The sequence below is a fragment of a genome, unplaced genomic scaffold (assembly GCF_019419815.1).
Source record: "Pyrus x bretschneideri cultivar Hongxiangsu unplaced genomic scaffold, Pyrus_bretschneideri_v1 Contig2, whole genome shotgun sequence".
Classification (NCBI taxonomy): Eukaryota; Viridiplantae; Streptophyta; class Magnoliopsida; order Rosales; family Rosaceae; genus Pyrus; species Pyrus x bretschneideri.
In genome coordinates, this window is record NW_025999501.1 from 7,902,178 (window position 1) to 7,919,828 (window position 17,651).

A 17,651-nucleotide genomic window follows, 5' to 3' on the forward strand; every position below is an offset into this window, starting at 1 on the left:
TTAGTTGAAACAGGTCTAACTCTCTTAGCTCAATCCGGTTTATCTGCCTCTTATTGGGCTGAATCTTTTCACACCGCTAATTACATCATTAATCGTTTACCTACTTGCCTTTTACAACATGTTTCTCCATTTGAAACATTGTTTCATAAACCTCCTCAATATTCCTTTTTCAAAGTTTTTGGTTGTGCCTGTTTTCCTTTATTGTGTCCGTATAATACTAATAAATTACAATTTCGTTCAAAACGTTGTGTTTTCTTGGGCTATTCTTTAAATCATCATGGTTATCGCTGTTTGGATCCCTCTATGGGACATGTCTTTCTTTCTCGCCATGTTGTCTTTGATGAGAATAGTTTTCCCTATAAAGAGTCCATTGTTACTTCACCAACGTCCCTCTCCTCGTCTGTGGATCCCGTCATCCCCATTGGCCCATCCCCACCTCCTACTACCCCAACATCTGCCATCATGCAGCCTCCTTCCCCGTCCCCACCAGCCTCCTGCCTCGGGCCCTCTTCCAATCTATACCCACCAAACCCCACATCCCACCCAGTCCCACCCTTCACCCTTAACCAATCCGGCCCCTATTGCAACCCAACCACCAGCTTCACCTACGCCGCCAGCTTCATCTACTCCCGAGGTAAGTAACGTGTCCCATTCCATGATCACTCGAAGCCAACTTGGTGTTCGCAAACCTAACCCCAAATATGCTTATGTTACTACTTTTGCTAACGACTTGGTTGAGCCTACCTGTTATAGTCAGGCAAATAAACAACCTAAGTGGCACAAAGCAATGGCCAATGAATTCACTGCATTACAACGAAACGGCACTTAGGACTTTGGTTCCGTTTCACCACACTATGAACATTCTTCCCAACAAATGGGTCTACAAAATCAAGCGGCGATCTGATGGTTCCATTGAACGCTATAAAGCACGATTAGTGGCTAATGGGTTTCATCAACAAGAAGGCTTGGACTACGACGAGACTTTCAGTCCCGTTGTCAATCATGCGACTATTCGATTAATTCTCTCCATTGCTATTCACTACAACTGGCCACTTCGTCAACTCGATGTTCAAAATGCCTTTCTCCATGGTTCTTTGACAGAAAAGGTCTACATGAGCCAGCCCTTCGGATTCGTTGATCCTCAACGTCCCTCCTATGTCTGCAAACTGCAGCGATCCTTATATGGTCTTAAACAAGCTCCTTGTGCATGGTTCCAATGTTTTTCTCAACACTTGGAAAATTTGGGTTTTGTCTCCTCTCATGCCGATTCTTCCTTATTTACTTTTTTTGATGGCTCCGTTATTATTTACTTGTTAATATATGTGGATGACATTCTTATTACTGGAAATAGCTCGGCTTATATCGCTCGTTTGATTCATCAGCTTGGAACTCTATTTTCCATGAAGGATCTTGGCCCTCTCCATTATTTCTTACGGATGGAACTACGTCGCACTACCACATGACTCCATCTTACACAAACCAAGTACATCACTGACCTTCTCCAACGTACGAACATGCTGGAGTGCAAGCCTATTTCGACCCCATCTATTAGTGGTCGCCGCCTAAGCCTGTCGGATGGCGAACCATTGTCTGACATCACAGAGTTTCGTAGTGTTGTGGGGGCCTTGCAGTACCTTCTTTTCACTCGTCCTGATATTGCATTTGCTGTTAACCAGGTTGGCCAGTTTATGCACAAGCCTACTACGGCTTATTGGGTTGCTGTCAAACGCATACTTCGTTATCTTAAAGTTACTCCAAATCATGGCATTGTTTACCGCCCTAGTTCTCTTCACCTCATTGCCTATGCTGATGCGGATTATGCTGGTGATCTTGATGATCGCCGGTTCACTGGTGGTTATTGCATCTTCCTTGGCGACAATCTCATCTCTTGGAGCTCTAAGAAACAACGTGGTGTCTCGCACTCCAGTACTGAAGCTGAATATCGTCAGCTTGCCTACACAGCCGCTGCTCTCTCTTGGTATCGCTCTTTGTTCTGTGAGCTTCATATTCCCCTGGCTCATCCACGTATTTGGTGCGACAATATTAGTGCTCTTTTAGTCGCTTCTAATCCGGTCTATCAACAACGCATGTGGCATGTTGAGGTCGACTATCATTATGTTCTGGAAAAAGTCACTTGCAATGAGCTCATTGTTGGTTACGTCTCCTTTGTCGACCAGTTGGCTAATCTTCTTACCAAAGGCCTGCTGCAGCTCGGTTTTCTTTCTTGTTGTCCAAACTTCCCGTTCGTCCCCTCCCTGTCAGTTTACGGGGGAGTGATAAACCAGTATCCGTGTCCACCAAGGATCTTCGTTCCACTTCTCACCAGGAATCTGACTTCACCAAGGACACGAGAGCGGTAGCCTTATCTGCGAGGTTTTCCTAGTTCTTTTGTAAACCTGATTGTAATTACGACTTTGTATCCTTCTACACGACTGCTTTGTAATCCTATATATATCAATGATAATTGACTTACTCATTCATTGAGTTGAGATTCAGAAATAATATCTTTCAGTTTTGCCATGGAATGTAGGGCTCTTTCAAATAAAAATCTGACAGGGGATATTCCAGTTAATGGATCTTTTTCACTTTTTTACTCCCATCAGGTTTGTTGAAGCAACTTTACTCTTTTTCTTTACCTTTGGAGACAAAAATAACAATCTGACAGGGGAATCGGGGATGCACTTTCATCTCAGTAAGAGGGAGGAGAGAGTAATATAGCTTGATCAAGTTGATGTTGTAGTTGTTGTATGGGATGCAGGTTTCACTTATCTACTGTCTTTGCAGCTGAGAAGATCCAGAAGTTCATTTACGACAGCTCAAAAGGTATTCTTTGCGCGAGCTACAAGTTGCGACGGATACCTTTAGGGACAAAAATATTCTTGGTAGAGGTGGATTTGGTAAGGTTTATAAAGGACGCTTAGCTGATGGAACTCTCGTTGCTGTAAAAAGACTTAAAGACGAGAGAACCAAAGGCGAGGAGCTACAGTTCCAAACAGAAGTTGAAATGATTAGCATGGCTGTCCACCGCAATCTGCTTCGTCTGCATGGTTCTTGCATGACACCAACAGAAAGGCTACTTGTATATCCTTATATGGCAAATGGAAGTGTGGCATCATGTTTAAGAGGTACTCATCTAAATTGTTTGCTGCGTTGATGAATCTTTTTTTTTTCACGGCATTAATTTTTTTTTGGATTACATTGATCTAATGAATTTAAAAACCTGGCCAATTTGGTTTAGAGTATGAACACTGATTTTTTTTTGAAGTTTTTTTTTTTTTTCCTTCAATTTTAAGTTACCTTCTCGCTGCTGATTTTATTTCTGTTTAAATTGAAAAGGATGACAAAAGGTAGGACGGGTGGTATGATATGTGTTAGACCACATTACCTGTTGCTTGTAATTCGAAATTCTCCTCTCATAAGTATTTGGATATATTATTGTAGATCGTCAAGAAGGACAACCTGCACTTGATTGGCCAATAAGACAACGCATTGCATTGGGATCTGCAAGAGGCCTTGCTTATCTACATGATCACTGTGATCCAAAAATTATTCACCGTGATGTGAAGGCTGCAAACATATTGTTGGATGAGGAATTCGAAGTAGTTGTTGGAGACTTTGGGTTGGCTAAACTCATGGACTACAAGGATACACATGTTACCACAGCTGTACGTGGCACAAGTGGTCGTATAGCACCAGAGTACTTTTCAAATGGAAGGTTTCCCGAGAAAACTGATGTTTTGGATACGGAGTCATACTTCTTGAACTCATCACTGGGCAGAGGGCTTTCAATCCTCAGCTTGCGAGTGATGATGATTTCATGTTAGTTGATTGGGTATGCATGTACGTCTTTCTGCTTGTGTATGTAGCTAGTTTATTGTTATATGCAAGATTATTTCCCAACAGCATTTGCATTTCCTTAGTAATTAGCTTTTAGAAAATAAGTTTGGTTTAATTAGCTTTTATTAGTTAGAGTTATGATTAGCTGTGAAGATTTGTTTATCTTTATTTATAACAATCTAAGGTTTAAACTGTCAGAGATTAATTATTGCATTTCCTTAGTAATTGTTACTATTGTTGTTGCTTGTTTTGCCAATGTATTGGCATTATGTGATTTCTTGAAGAATTTGGCTTATGTTTTGTGTCAATACTAAATTCCTCATCATCTCCTTATTCTCGCTATCTTGGCCTCTTGCTTTTTCCTATTCTCTCTATTGCATCTTTGTCTTCTCTTTGCATGATATCAATATTTGAATGACGATACATTTCTGTAAGCAGTTTGATTTTCTGGAGAAAACTGCGGGCCTTCAAATTTTGAACATTCCAACACATTTTTGCTCTCCTAGGTTCCCGCACCTTTTGTTTCAAATTGTAGAACCAACGGACATTTTCTATTTTATTTTTCCAAAAAAAATTATGTCAAACGACTATTGAAAGATCGGAGGTTGGAAAGAATTGTTGATGCTGATCTAAATGGAAATTATATTGACGATCAAGTGGAGCAGCTGATCCAAGTAGCTCTACTGTGCACACAAGGCTCCCCAGGGGAACGGCCCAAGATGTTAGAGGTTGTCCGAATGCTTGAAGGCGAAGGCGAAGGCAAAGGTTTGCCTAAAAGATGGGAGGAGTGGCAAAAAGAGGAGGTGATCCGCCAAGATTTCAACACTATTCATCATCCAAGTACTTGGATCATAGACTCACATTCTCCTAATTTTGTGTTGACTATTTCTGTGAGTTTGAGGAAATGGATGAAAACAATGACATGTGATAGAGAGTTCATCATATAACTTCTGACTTTAAGGATTTTTCATTTAGTTCTGGTTCATATTGCGCAAATAATCCTTCCTTTTTAACTCTGGTGATTCATATTAGGTAACACTGCTACTGGGGCTATTGCTGGAGGGGTTGCTGCTGGTGCTGCTTTGCTGTTTGCTGCACCTGCAATTGCACTTGCTTATTGGCGACGAAGAAAACCACTGGATCATTTCTTTAATGTACCTGGTTAGTGAACTATAGGAGTCATATAGCTTGATAAAGGTGGTGTTTTAGTATGGGATGCAGGTTTCACTAATCTACTGTCTTTGCAGCTGAGGAGGATCCAGAGGTTCATTTAGGACAGCTCAAAAGGTTTTCTTTGCGCGAACTACAAGTTGCAACGGATAACTTCAGTAACAAAAATATTCTTGGTATAGGTGGATTTGGTACGGTTTATAAAGGACGCTTAGCTGATGGAACTCTGGTTGCTGTAAAAAGACTTAAAAGAGGAGAGAAAACAAGGCCGGGAGCTACAGTTTCAAACAGAGGTTGAAATGATTAGCATGGCTGTCCACCGCAATCTGCTTCGTCTGCGTGGTTTTTGCGTGACACCAACAGAAAGGGTGCTTGTATATCCTTATATGGCTAATGGAAGTGTGGCAGCATGTTTAAGAGGTACTCATTTAAATTGTTTGCTGCGTTGATGAATCTTTTTGTTTTCACGAAATTAAAAATTGGGATTACATTGATAAAGTGAATTTATACACCCGACCAATTTGGTTTGGAGTATCAGTACTGATGTTTTTTTTGTATTTTTTTTTTCTCTTCAATTTTTAGTTACTTTCTTGATGTTGATTTTATTTAATGGATAACAAGATAACTCTTTTTTGGGCATGATATGTGTTAAACCACATTACTTGTTGCTTGTAATCTAAAATTCTACTCTCATAATTATGTTGATAAATTATTGTAGATCGTCCAGAAGGACAACCTGCATTTGATTGGCCATATAGCACCAGAGTACCTTTCAACTGGAAATCTTTCCGAGAAAACTGATATTTGCTTCTTGAACTCATCACTGGGCAGAGGGCTTTTGATCTTGCTCGGCTTGCGAATGATGATGATGTCATATTACTTGATTGGGTATGCTTTTACGTCTTTCTGTTTCTGTTTGTAGCTAATTTATTATTATATGCAAGATTATTTTCCAACTACATTTGCATGAAGTCCACCTTCTGATTATATTTTATCATGCTAAATCTTTCATAATATCTTTCATATTTTATATAAAAAAGACATAATGTTGTTGAAATTCAACGATATTCTTGCTTCAATCTTTTGTGTCCCTCAGTCCAAATCTTGGAAATTATGTTTCAATACTCATTTTTTACTTCTCTTACACTGTTTTAATTTTCAGCCGTCAGATCGGATGAATTGAAGAAGATCAACGGACAGAAATTAACAAGGGTCTATGAGAAGTAAAAAGGGATATGTGAATAGCACACTCCATGTTATATAATATACTGTAAAGTAGGTGTATCTCTCGATACCAGTGTTGCCATTTATTTAAGCCAAAAATAATGGGTTTCCACACCTAATCATTTTATTCAAACCGCTAATCTCATATGACACATTCTTAATCATTGTATATGGAACATTTTGCAATCATTTTAGTTGGTTCTTTGCAAAGATACTTTAAAAACCTATTACTCATTATATAGCTGCCAAGTTCCTGTTTGATTAATGTAAAAATCACTTGTCTTTTTTGTCCCGAATGTTGAAAACAGTTAGAATCATGGATCAAAGAAAAGAAATAATACTTAACCTTTAATAAATTACTTTAGTTTAATTAGCTTTGATTAGTTAGAGTTACGATTAAGCTGTGAAGATTTATTTATCCTTATTTATAACAATCTAAGGTTTAAATTGTCAGAGATTAATTATTGCATTTGCTTGGTAATTGTTGTTAGTATTGTTGTTGCTTCTTTTGCCAATGTATTGGCCTTGCTGTGATTTCTTGAAGAATTTGGCATGTGTTTTGTATCGATGATAATTTCCTCATTATCTCTTTATTCTCGTTGTCTTGGCCTCTTGCTTCTTTCTGTTCTCTGTTTGCATCTTTGTCATATGTTTGCATCATATCGATATTTGAATGACGATGCATTTTTGTAAATAGTTTGATTTTCTAGAGATACTGCGGCCCTTCAAATTTTGAACATTACAATACATTTTCACTCTCCTAGGTGCCCTCACCTTTTGTTTCAAATTGTAGACTTTTTCCTTTTTATTTTAACTAAAATAATTAGGTCAAAGGACTACTGAAAGATCGGAGGTTGGAAACACTTGTTGATGCTGATCTAAATGGAAATTATGTTGACGATCAAGTGGAGCAGCCATCCAAGTAGCTGTACTATGCACACAAGGCACCCCAGGGGAACGACCCAAGATGTCAGGGGTTGTCCAGATGCTGGAAGGCGATGGTTTGGTTGAAAGATGGGAGGAGTGGCAAAAAGAGGTGTTCCGCCAAGATTTCAACCCTATTCATCATCCAAGTACTAATTGGATCTAGACTCAACTTCTCATATTCCTCTGGATGAGTTGTCCGGTCCCAGATGATATGCTCGTTGGTTCCGTCCCCCTGTATACATGTAAGAAGCCTTCAGAGGACTAGAGAAGGTCCATTTTGTATTTCAGTGATGCAACATTTGTGCATATGATTTTGTTTTTGTCTCATGTATTCTTTAGATCACAAAAAATGGAAACTGATGTAATTTTTATAGGGTTAATTGGCATTACGAAGTTAAATGGTGCAAGCAAAAAATTGGAAGGGCCATAAAAGTGCCCGTTCCTTATAATTTATGCATGTATCCAGAAATTAGTCTAGACTGTCAAGTAAATAATCATATACGATTAGGACACTAGGTCAAGTGCATGGGTTCTTGTAGACGGATAGTGTTTCAAATTTCATTGTGATCATTTTCAAGTGCGACTTTGTGGCACTACCCTTATAAATACTTGAACTAAGGCATTAGGGGATCTAGAGATCACTTTGTGTCATTCCAACATGGGAATTCAAGCTGTGTCTATCCTCTTTAGAGTATCATCAATGGGGATCCCTCTACTATCTTTTATGAGGATTTATTTAAGACCAACTGTAGGGTAAGACCCAAACCTAAATATTTGAGTTTAAACAAAATAAAAATGCAATCTAATTGTGGGACATTTTTGTTTTTTCGAACAAAAAATATTATCTACACTAAAAAAGCGGGGATTAGTTTAAGTTTTATAGTGAGTTAGCAATAATATGATTCAAATTTGCCTTTGCGAGAATCGAATCTAAAGACCCTTCACTTATATGTAAAAAGGAATAACACTAAATCGTAGTGCTAGCTAATATCTAATGGTTGGACTTGAACCTAAAATGTTTGGCTTTTGACCTAAGCTAAACCCAAATTTGGGTTTGTATTTGGCTGACCCAAATTTTTGGGGGCCCTACCCTTTTTTTCTGAAGTGGCCAACAGATGGGTCCCTCAACTGGCAAGGTTCTAGCTATAAAATGGTAACATTTTAAGGAACTACGAGCCGTTCGATATTTGGGCCACTGGTGATCAACGGTCTAGGTTAGAATCCTTTTATGCTTTGCAATCTTTAGATTTTGATCTAATTGGTCATATTTTTTTTTTTCCAAATCTAACAAGTAAAATAAATCCAACCGCTGAAATTTAAATTCAATGTCAAAATAATAAAATAATTTTTTTTAGAACATATCCACTTTACATTTGGATGTTGTGTGCATTGAAGTTTGGTGGGTTGTTTGTGTACTGAAGATTGGTTGGTGTATGTATTAAAGTTTGGTTGGTGGGTGTGAATTGTTCGGTTTTGAAAATTTTATCGAAATTTAATTTCTTTAGTAAAACACTTGTCAACTTAAATTAAAAAATATAATTCAAAACTAAAATTAAAAAAAAAATCCTATCGAAAAAAAGTTAGGGTTAAAACTATATTCCACCACAATTAGTACATTTTAGGTCATGAAATTTAGATCTTGATAGCTGGGTGATATTCACTATTCATAGACTTAAATTTTGTCTTTTAATAGACTAAATATTTGGGTTTGGGTGTAAGGGTTGGAGATGGTGTAAAGACTAATGAAATCTTTATATACCTAAAGGAGTATTGCCTCATATGAGAAAGTCCCTATAGTATAAACCCTAAATATGAAGTTTACATAATTTTATGTGATAATTTCATTGGAATCTAATTCTTTTAGTTAATTTAAATTTATTTGATTGTAAAATATTTTTCGTGAACATTATTACCCAAAAAGGTTCAAAATTCTCGAAGCCAAATTTTATTCTTTAGCACTACAATAGCTTCATTATGGGCTATGTCATGGTCTATTATTTCTGATCGGAATCATACTTGGACTCTTTGCAACCATTGGTCAACTAAATGAGTTATTAATTAAAGAGACGTTTTGATATAGACGTCTCGTTTTTAAATGTCATACACTAAACATTTATTCATTTTACAAATTTGATTAAACATTTTCCCTACAATTTTGGTACTTTAATTTTATTTCATTAGAAGTCTATTCACGTTAGCATTCCCCTTTTTCCTCCTATTTTTATGCATCTCTTAGACCTGGTTTGGTACTGAGGTGATTCTGAAAAAAGATGCTATCAAAAAAAGCTGGGAGCTGTTTTTGTGTTTGGTAAACACTCAGCTTCAGCTTTTTTTCACAGTTTTGGATGAAAAAAAGCCAAAAACAAGAAGCTGCAAAACCTAGCTTTGAAAAACCAGCTTTTTTTCACATCTGTTTTACATAAAAGTTTACCAAACACTCTAATACTACTTTTTTTTTTCAAAAGCACTTTTACAAAAAAGTTTACCAAACACTCTGCTGCTTTATTTCACAGCTGCTTATTCTCACAGCACAGCAGAAGCAGCTTTTTTTCAAAGCACAGCAATACCAAACCAGCCCTTATTATGATGATTTAAGATTTTTTTTATTTTTTATGAAAATATTTATTTTAGTAAATTAAATAGAATGTACAAACTCGTTCTTAGGTTCGTTTGGTTACATCAGTACGTTTGATTGTAATGGTACATTTAGTTACTTGGTACCTTTGAATCTTTGGTCCATTTGATTTCTTAGTACATTTGAATTTTTGGTACATTTGAATTTTTGGTACGCTTGTTTTTAAAACATAAGTTTTATTACTTTTTGTCCTAATAAGGAATTACCTTAATTAATTATTATTTTTTTTATAGAAAGAGTTGTTAACAATGTAAAAGTTTAAATTACTTTAATGAATTAATTTTTTTTTTTTTATATAGAAAGAGTCATTAATCAACGGACAATAGCCTTTTCATTATTTCAAAACTATATGATTTATCGTTATTATTTAGCATTATCTATAATAATAAGGATTTATCTCCGATCAACTAAAAGTTGTTCCAGAGACTTATCTACAAGAAAACAAGACTATCTAAAGCATTGTGTATGAATCAAACATATTTTTAAATATTCCAAAAAGATGAATATTCATTTTAATGTAGTTTATAATTGGGTACGTTGTAATTCGGGGTTGGTACATTTTCATTTGATGTTGGTACGTTTTCATTTAATGTTGGTACATTTCCATTTGGCATGGGTGTACATTTAGATTTGAAAAGTTTAAATTTTTAGACTTAAATATAGTTGAAATTATTTAAAATATATAGCAGATATTTAAATGTAAATTAATTTCAATTAATATGAAGTAGTTCAAGTATGAGTATCTTAATCAAATGTTTCAAAAACTTAATTAAAAACTCAAAAAGCATAAATGTATAGTCTACAAAAGTCTAAAATTAGGCATCTAATTCTAATTTTCTTTTAATTAAAAGTAACTTGATAATCATTTTGTTTTCAATTTTCAATTTTTAGTTTTTATTTTTCTATTCTAAAATTAACCAAAATTGTTTATGAAATTGGCATAATTCATGATTTTTGCTCCTGAGATTTGAAATTGCTAGAAGTGGTCCCTGAGTTTGTTATTTATCAATCATTTTAGTCATTTCATTAAAAATCCCCATTAAATAAGGAGCAAATGATAAAAATAACCTCAATTCAATAAACAATGGACCATAATAATTTGATAAATATGATTTTGTTTTTTTTACGAAATGATCAAAATAATTAATGGCGGATGAAATCAGAAATCTCACAACAAAGTGAGGAATTGCATAACAATTTCAGGAATCAGCTAAAAAGTCAAAAATAAATATAAACAAAAGAAGAAATGAAACTTCCGACGCGGTGGGCTGCGACTTTGACTGATTGAGAGTCCTCCATCCGCAGCTCCTCCGTCCTACTCCCAAACCTTTTACCTTTCTTTCTTTCTTTCTTCTCCAAAACTAGCAAGCTGAGATTTCAGCCTCTCTCTCTAAGAAGCAGCGGCATGCTTTTCCAAACGCAATCTGCAATTTAATCAAACAGCCACCGAATTTTCTGGAATCCGGTCAACGCAGAGATGCTTCGGATTTTGATCAGTCAACGCCAGCTGCTTACCTGAGCTCCAACAGACCCAACAGTGTTGACGTCTTCCACCTCTGTTTCTGTTTGGCTGATTCTGCTGTTTGTCTTCTTTCACCTCCATAAGCTCGCTGCCAACGTAGAACGTATGTCTGTGCCTGTGTGTTTTTGAATTTGGGTGTGTTTGGTTGCGGGAATTGGAATGAGCTAATGAATGAATGAATGAATGATTGGATTTGACAGGTGACGCATTGAACGCGTTGAAGACCAATCTAGCTGATCCAAACAATGTTCTGCAGAGTTGGGATCCGACTCAAGCCCATCACTGCACCTGTTTTCATGTCACTTGTAATAGCGAAAACAGCGTTACTCGAGTGTAAGCAAACCCAACAAACACCTCCTTTTCAATTCAGTTCAATTCAATTCGATTCAGTTCAGTTCAGTTCAGTTCAATTCACTTGTAACAGCGGAAATAGCGTTACGCGAAGTTTTTAACATTTTTGCTCCACCCAGTGATCTTGGGAATACCAATCTCTCTGGTCAACTGGTAGCACAGCTTGGTGTGCTTTCCAAGTTGCAGTACTTGTAAGTGTGTTTTTCGCTCTGCTTTTTTGTTCGGGTCTTATCCAACTGTTCCATCACTGTGCATTTGAATTGAAATTAGTATCGATACACGACGAATGAATTTCACTACTGCATTTGACATTATTGAAACACTCTTTCTTGACAGGGAACTTTACAATAATAGCATAACTGGAAACATTCCCGAAGCGCTTGGGGGTTTGTCAGACTTGGTGAGCATGGATCTTTACTTGAACAATTTACATGGTAGCATTCCAGCGACACTTGGCAACCTTGCAAAGCTGCGTTTCCTGTATGAACCCCCATCCTTTTGTTGGATAAAATCTATCGTCTTTATTTTTTATTTGATATGCTAATTATGCTGTTTTTAATTGTTCCGTTGGGGTGACTTTCTTCCTTAAAAGTCCATGATAGCATTTCGGCTCAACCCAATATTGTGGTCAAGGCATATAGCTTGAGTTTTGACTTTTTCTAGGAGTGGGTCCTAAACAGTAAAGGGCCTTAACACCTGAATATACAGAAATACACTAGCAATAGAATCTGCGTGATGCCACAAGTTTTAAAACTTTGTTAAACATGTACAAATATATTAAAATCTAATTGTATCCATATCAAAGAAATATTTATTTACATCCTCATAATGAATAAGGAATATATATATATATATAGAGAGAGAGAGAGAGAGAGAGAGAGAGAGATTAGGTTTTCATCATTCCTTTTGCTACTCCATTGATTAAAATCCTATTCCTTTTCAATTTTTGATCAAGGTCCTTGGGTATTAATAACATCATTAATTATTTCAATAATAAAATATTTTTTATTTCTAAATGTATTCATTTAATGTTAAAAATGTTACAATTAGTATATTTATATTTATGACTAAATTTTTTATCATATATTTTTAGTTTTAGTTTGTACCCATTTTTAATTTGCAACCATTTTTTAATTTGTACCAATTTTCTTTTCATTTTTAATTTGTATCCATATATTAATTTCTTTTTGTGCCCATGTTTTTTAAAGTTTTATTTGTATTTGTACCCATATATATTTTTTTTAAATTTATTTGTACCCATTTTTTATTTTGCCAAATGTACCCATGCTAGTTATAGGTACCCCATTCATGTAATTTTTTCAAATTTTTAATCTTAAAACATACTCATTCTTAAATATACCAATTTGTTATATATAAAATGTACCATTTTTTTTTATATATAAAATCTATTCAGTTTTTTTTAATCCATTTTTAAACTTATATGGGTACATTCTTTTTTCTTTGATTTTAAAATGTATCCATGTCAAGTTTAATCGAAGAAATTTACTAGTGTTATTAAGCCTAATATCTTTTTTTTTTTTTTTTTTTTTTTTGTGATTTTGAAGAATGTACCCATGTTTTAATACAATAATTTTTTGGTTAATTTTGATGAATGCACCCATGTTTACACACACACACACACACAAAATAGTGTATTTATATTTTGGGAAGTGTTATTAGCACTCCAAAAATCTCATTCTACACTCCTCACAAGTGTATTTTTCTATCCCAATATGGAAAGTTTAGAGTGGAAAATGAGATTTTTGGAGTGCTAATAACAATTCCCTATATTTTAATATTTTTAATCCCACAAATTATGGTTTTTTTATTTAAAATCTCATTTTTATAAACAACTAAAATTTATAATTTTTAATTTAAAATATATAGTAACGTGCATAGAAATAAACTATCACATTAACTTCAGGAATTTCGATAAAAAATTGAAAACCAACAAAGTTTCAATCAAAAAATATTCACAGCTAGGGATCGCATCCAAAGTCTCCCTATATATATATATATCACATATTAAAATCTGTCTACATCCATACCAAAGTCTATTTGCATCCTTACATGTAATAATGAACAAAAGATAGGTATTTGAATAATACATTACATAGAAAAAGTTGTGGATTAAGTTGTTCATGCAAATACAATCACATAAAAATATTTTCCATGTCCCAACTCTTCACACGACATTCAGTACTTCACTCTTCTTTCTTCGTCATTCTGTAGATGAGGATGCACATTTTTCCTCAATTAATCTGTTCAAGATAATACATTGGTTAGGCTTCTGAATCGTATGAGCCTTTAACTGGCTTATAAAAATGCTCATTTTTCATATGAGAAGGACAACCAGTTTAAAGTTTCAAAAGATAAATAAAAATTCCAATTCTCACCAAGAAAAAAGAGCCGAAGAAATACAATGGGTTTTGAGGAGAGACGAAGTCTTTACCAACTAACAAATGAAGTAAATCATATTGTTCAATACTTGAGCTTCCAATTTAGTACACTTACATCTTCAATCTCTAACAACACAAAACAAAAAAGGGAAAAATCATTTAGTATACTTCTCACAACATGTTTAAGATGCAAGAACCCAACCAAATTGCTTCACCGTTCACCTATATCCTCGGTGCTATAAATTCGAATTAAAAACCAGTAAATAAAAGTGGTTAAGCTAAAACCCTCACTTCTCATTACATGTTGAAATTTCTTTAACCTCGAAACCTACTCCCACTGTGTTACTTTTGTAGTGCATACACTACAAAAACCAAAAAGAAAATGCTGCAAAGGGGAAATTGGAAAATCATACCACCATCAAACATTGCACGGAAGGCATCTGAAGAAGCAAGCAGGCAAGTTCTGTGAGCATACCATCTACCTGCAATTGGTCAGTAAACAATAAAAAATTTAAAGAGGTCCCTTATGTTAACAATACAATCACACATGCTAATTGAATACTCTGTAATTACGAAAAAGAAGAGGAACTCACGCAATGCCTCTTGAAAACTGGAACTGGAACTGGGTTGGAAGAATGTACTGGAAGCAAATGGAACACCCCAGCTTTTTCAGCCTCGTCATGAAATAATTTTAACAATTCGGTCAAGTATAAAACCATCTGCCAGTTATGGTTTTTGTAAATTACGTAGAAGCCAGAAATCTAATAAATTGTCTGACAATAATGGAAAACCTCACGAAAGATTAAGAATCTTTTTACCTCTGTCTGTGGACAATCTTTTTTACTCCTATACAAGGCGGTTGGGATTCATGAGTGTATCTGCCCTTCTGAGATGCAAAATATAAGAACATGATGTAAATGTTAGAAAAATAGAAGACCACATTTTTTTTTTTTTTTTTGTTTCAAATGCAAGAAAAATTAAATCACCTGTATAAAAGTATTCAAACTCGATAATGTACAGAAAAATTCCAAATCGCAAAACAGTAAAATTCAACTCAAAACCAAATAAAAATGAGGTATATTAAGTAGGCAAAAGTATTTAAATTATAGGATTTGAGAAATTTTAAGCTATATGGGAAATTCAATAATATTCTTGTATCCAATTAATACTATTCGGGTTTTTATGATATTCTATATAATTGTAAAATTATCTAACAGAAATTTAAACATTCATTACTTTCTATGTCTATATACAACCCTCAATATATGAATCGACCAATCTGTTAGTTTGCTCTTATGATCTTTAAAAGCATTCCATAAAACCTAAGGTGTTCATGTTGCCGATGATAAAAATGAATGTAGCACAACGAAATAATATACATATATATAGCATAATTGTGATGCTACATACTGACCTGGTAGAGAAGATGACTTTGTGTTCATTTGGAAATTGGAGTCAATTATTGGTTGCTCTGCCTCCAGAGCTTTCAATGGCAAATTGGTGCGACTCGCCTAAATTGACAAAATTTGGTTGGAATTGAAAATTAATATCGAGTCAAGATATAATTCAACTTCGAATTGAAAACACCAACTTGTCTAAATTGACAATATTTGGCTTGAATTGAGTTAGCAGTTTTTTTTAGGGTTTGAATTGGAATTCAAAATTTTGATGCATATCTTCATATGCAATAAGCGTGTTGTGCATTGCATCTGAATAATTTATTTATAACCCTATTTTTAATAAACAAATTAGGTATCAAAGGGAATTAAATTTGTATTTAAAAAAAACAAAATAAAACTTACTACCTACAAATTTCAACAGAAATACAAAAAGATTCACAAAAATTTTGGGGAAGGTTTCCAATATTATTGCACCCTCTACATCTTTATGAAGCATTGAAGAAAACCAAAACCAAATTCAGAAAACTGTAATTAACTATCTTGTACAATTGAAACTACACTGGAAAATGTTAAATCCTTAGGCAGACATATAATCCAAAATGAAGAGAAATTTGAAAGATTTGAGTCTTACCTAACCAGCGATAAAACAAAAGGCGTACAGATATGGTTTGAAATTGGATTTGATCTATGGTAGCTAAACATAGAGGGGTTCATGCATCATGGGAAATGTTTTCATGATTCGTGGACGTTTCAAATATCTTCCTTTATTTTAAGCGTACCTGATTAGCAGAAAACGAATAAACCTTTGAATGTGGTGGATGATAGCCTCCTTCTACGATGCGTCAATTCCTTAGCTTCTAGCAAAAGTGTGCTGATAACGTGTTGTAGGCCTATTTGATTGAATGATCTAGGGTTTAGAGAGAGAGGGGTTCGACAATATTGAGAGAGAAGAGAGATTGATTTAATTGTGAGGTGTCTTTGATTCATCTCATTGTGCCTTTATTTATAGTAGTAGGATAGGTAAAAACCTTTCCCTTTAGAATTACAACATTGAATAGGTAATCTACTCCTAATAGGAATATAAGACACATTCCCAGATTCCCTAGGATTTACACAATCACATTCCTATTCTAAATATGATTGCAACACTTAGATATTTGTAGGAAAAGAATTAAAATTTTTTATTTTTTTAAATTTCATCTTAAAAAAAAAAAAAAATAATCTAACTAGGGCTGGGCACGGGCTTAATGTTGAAGGGACCAAACTGAATCCGGATTTAAAAGAAACAGGCTGAGCCGGGTCGGGTACAACAAATTTTAATATAGGAACCGAATCTAATCCGACCCGTTTGAAATGGACCGGTTCGAACCGGATCCACAGGTCCTCTTTTATTTTTATTTTTTTTTCTTCTTATTCTTTAGACCTCTCGAATCTCGATCATTCCAGGAGTCTGGACTATGAACGACACGCAGACTACAGAGCCAGTCAACAAATATCTCTTCTTCTCACCTTTCCTTCTCAACTCTCTCTATATATATCTCTCTCTCTCTCTCTCTCTCTCTTCCTGTTTAAGTCAAACCAGTTTCTTGGGTTCACAGCACTTTGGCCTGCCTCACCTGCCAATCCCCAATCTCTTCAAATCTCTAAACATTTTTATCTGGGTTTCCAATATTTCACCCTAAGATTATACTTTTGCCCATTAAAATCTCCCTTTTTCGAATCACTAACTGAGAAAAACCCATCTTGGTTTTGGTCCTTTCTTATCCTCCTATGAGTACTTCAATAGATTTTGAGTGTTGGGTTTTCACAACAGGTCAGTTTCTTCTCTCTTTCTTTCTCTCTCTCTCTGTCTCTGTCTCTCTCTTTCTCTATCTTTTTTTTATTTTTTTTTGCATTTTGTGATTGGAATTTGGAATATGCGTTAAACTGTGTGTCAGAGCAGGGACTTAAGTACTGTTTGGTACGTGGGATGGGACGGAACAGAATGAGACAAGGCGTTCTGTCCCATGTTTGGTGCGCCTAAAACGGGTGGAACGAGCTGTTCCACGGGACGAGTTTTGGGTTAATTTTCGTTCCGCCTCACCCTCCTGGAACGACTCGTTCCACATCCGTGGAACACAAAATTATAACCTCTCCGTCTCCTTCTTCTTCCTCCTTGTTTCCATCCGAGGGCATCTTTGCTCCTG

General features: G+C 35.1%; 1 pseudogene; it reads left to right on the forward strand.

Annotated features, from left to right (window-relative positions):
* Positions 1 to 2,789: 2,789 nt before the first annotated feature.
* Positions 2,790 to 7,440, forward strand: LOC125476751 (annotated as a pseudogene).
* Positions 7,441 to 17,651: the final 10,211 nt, after the last annotated feature.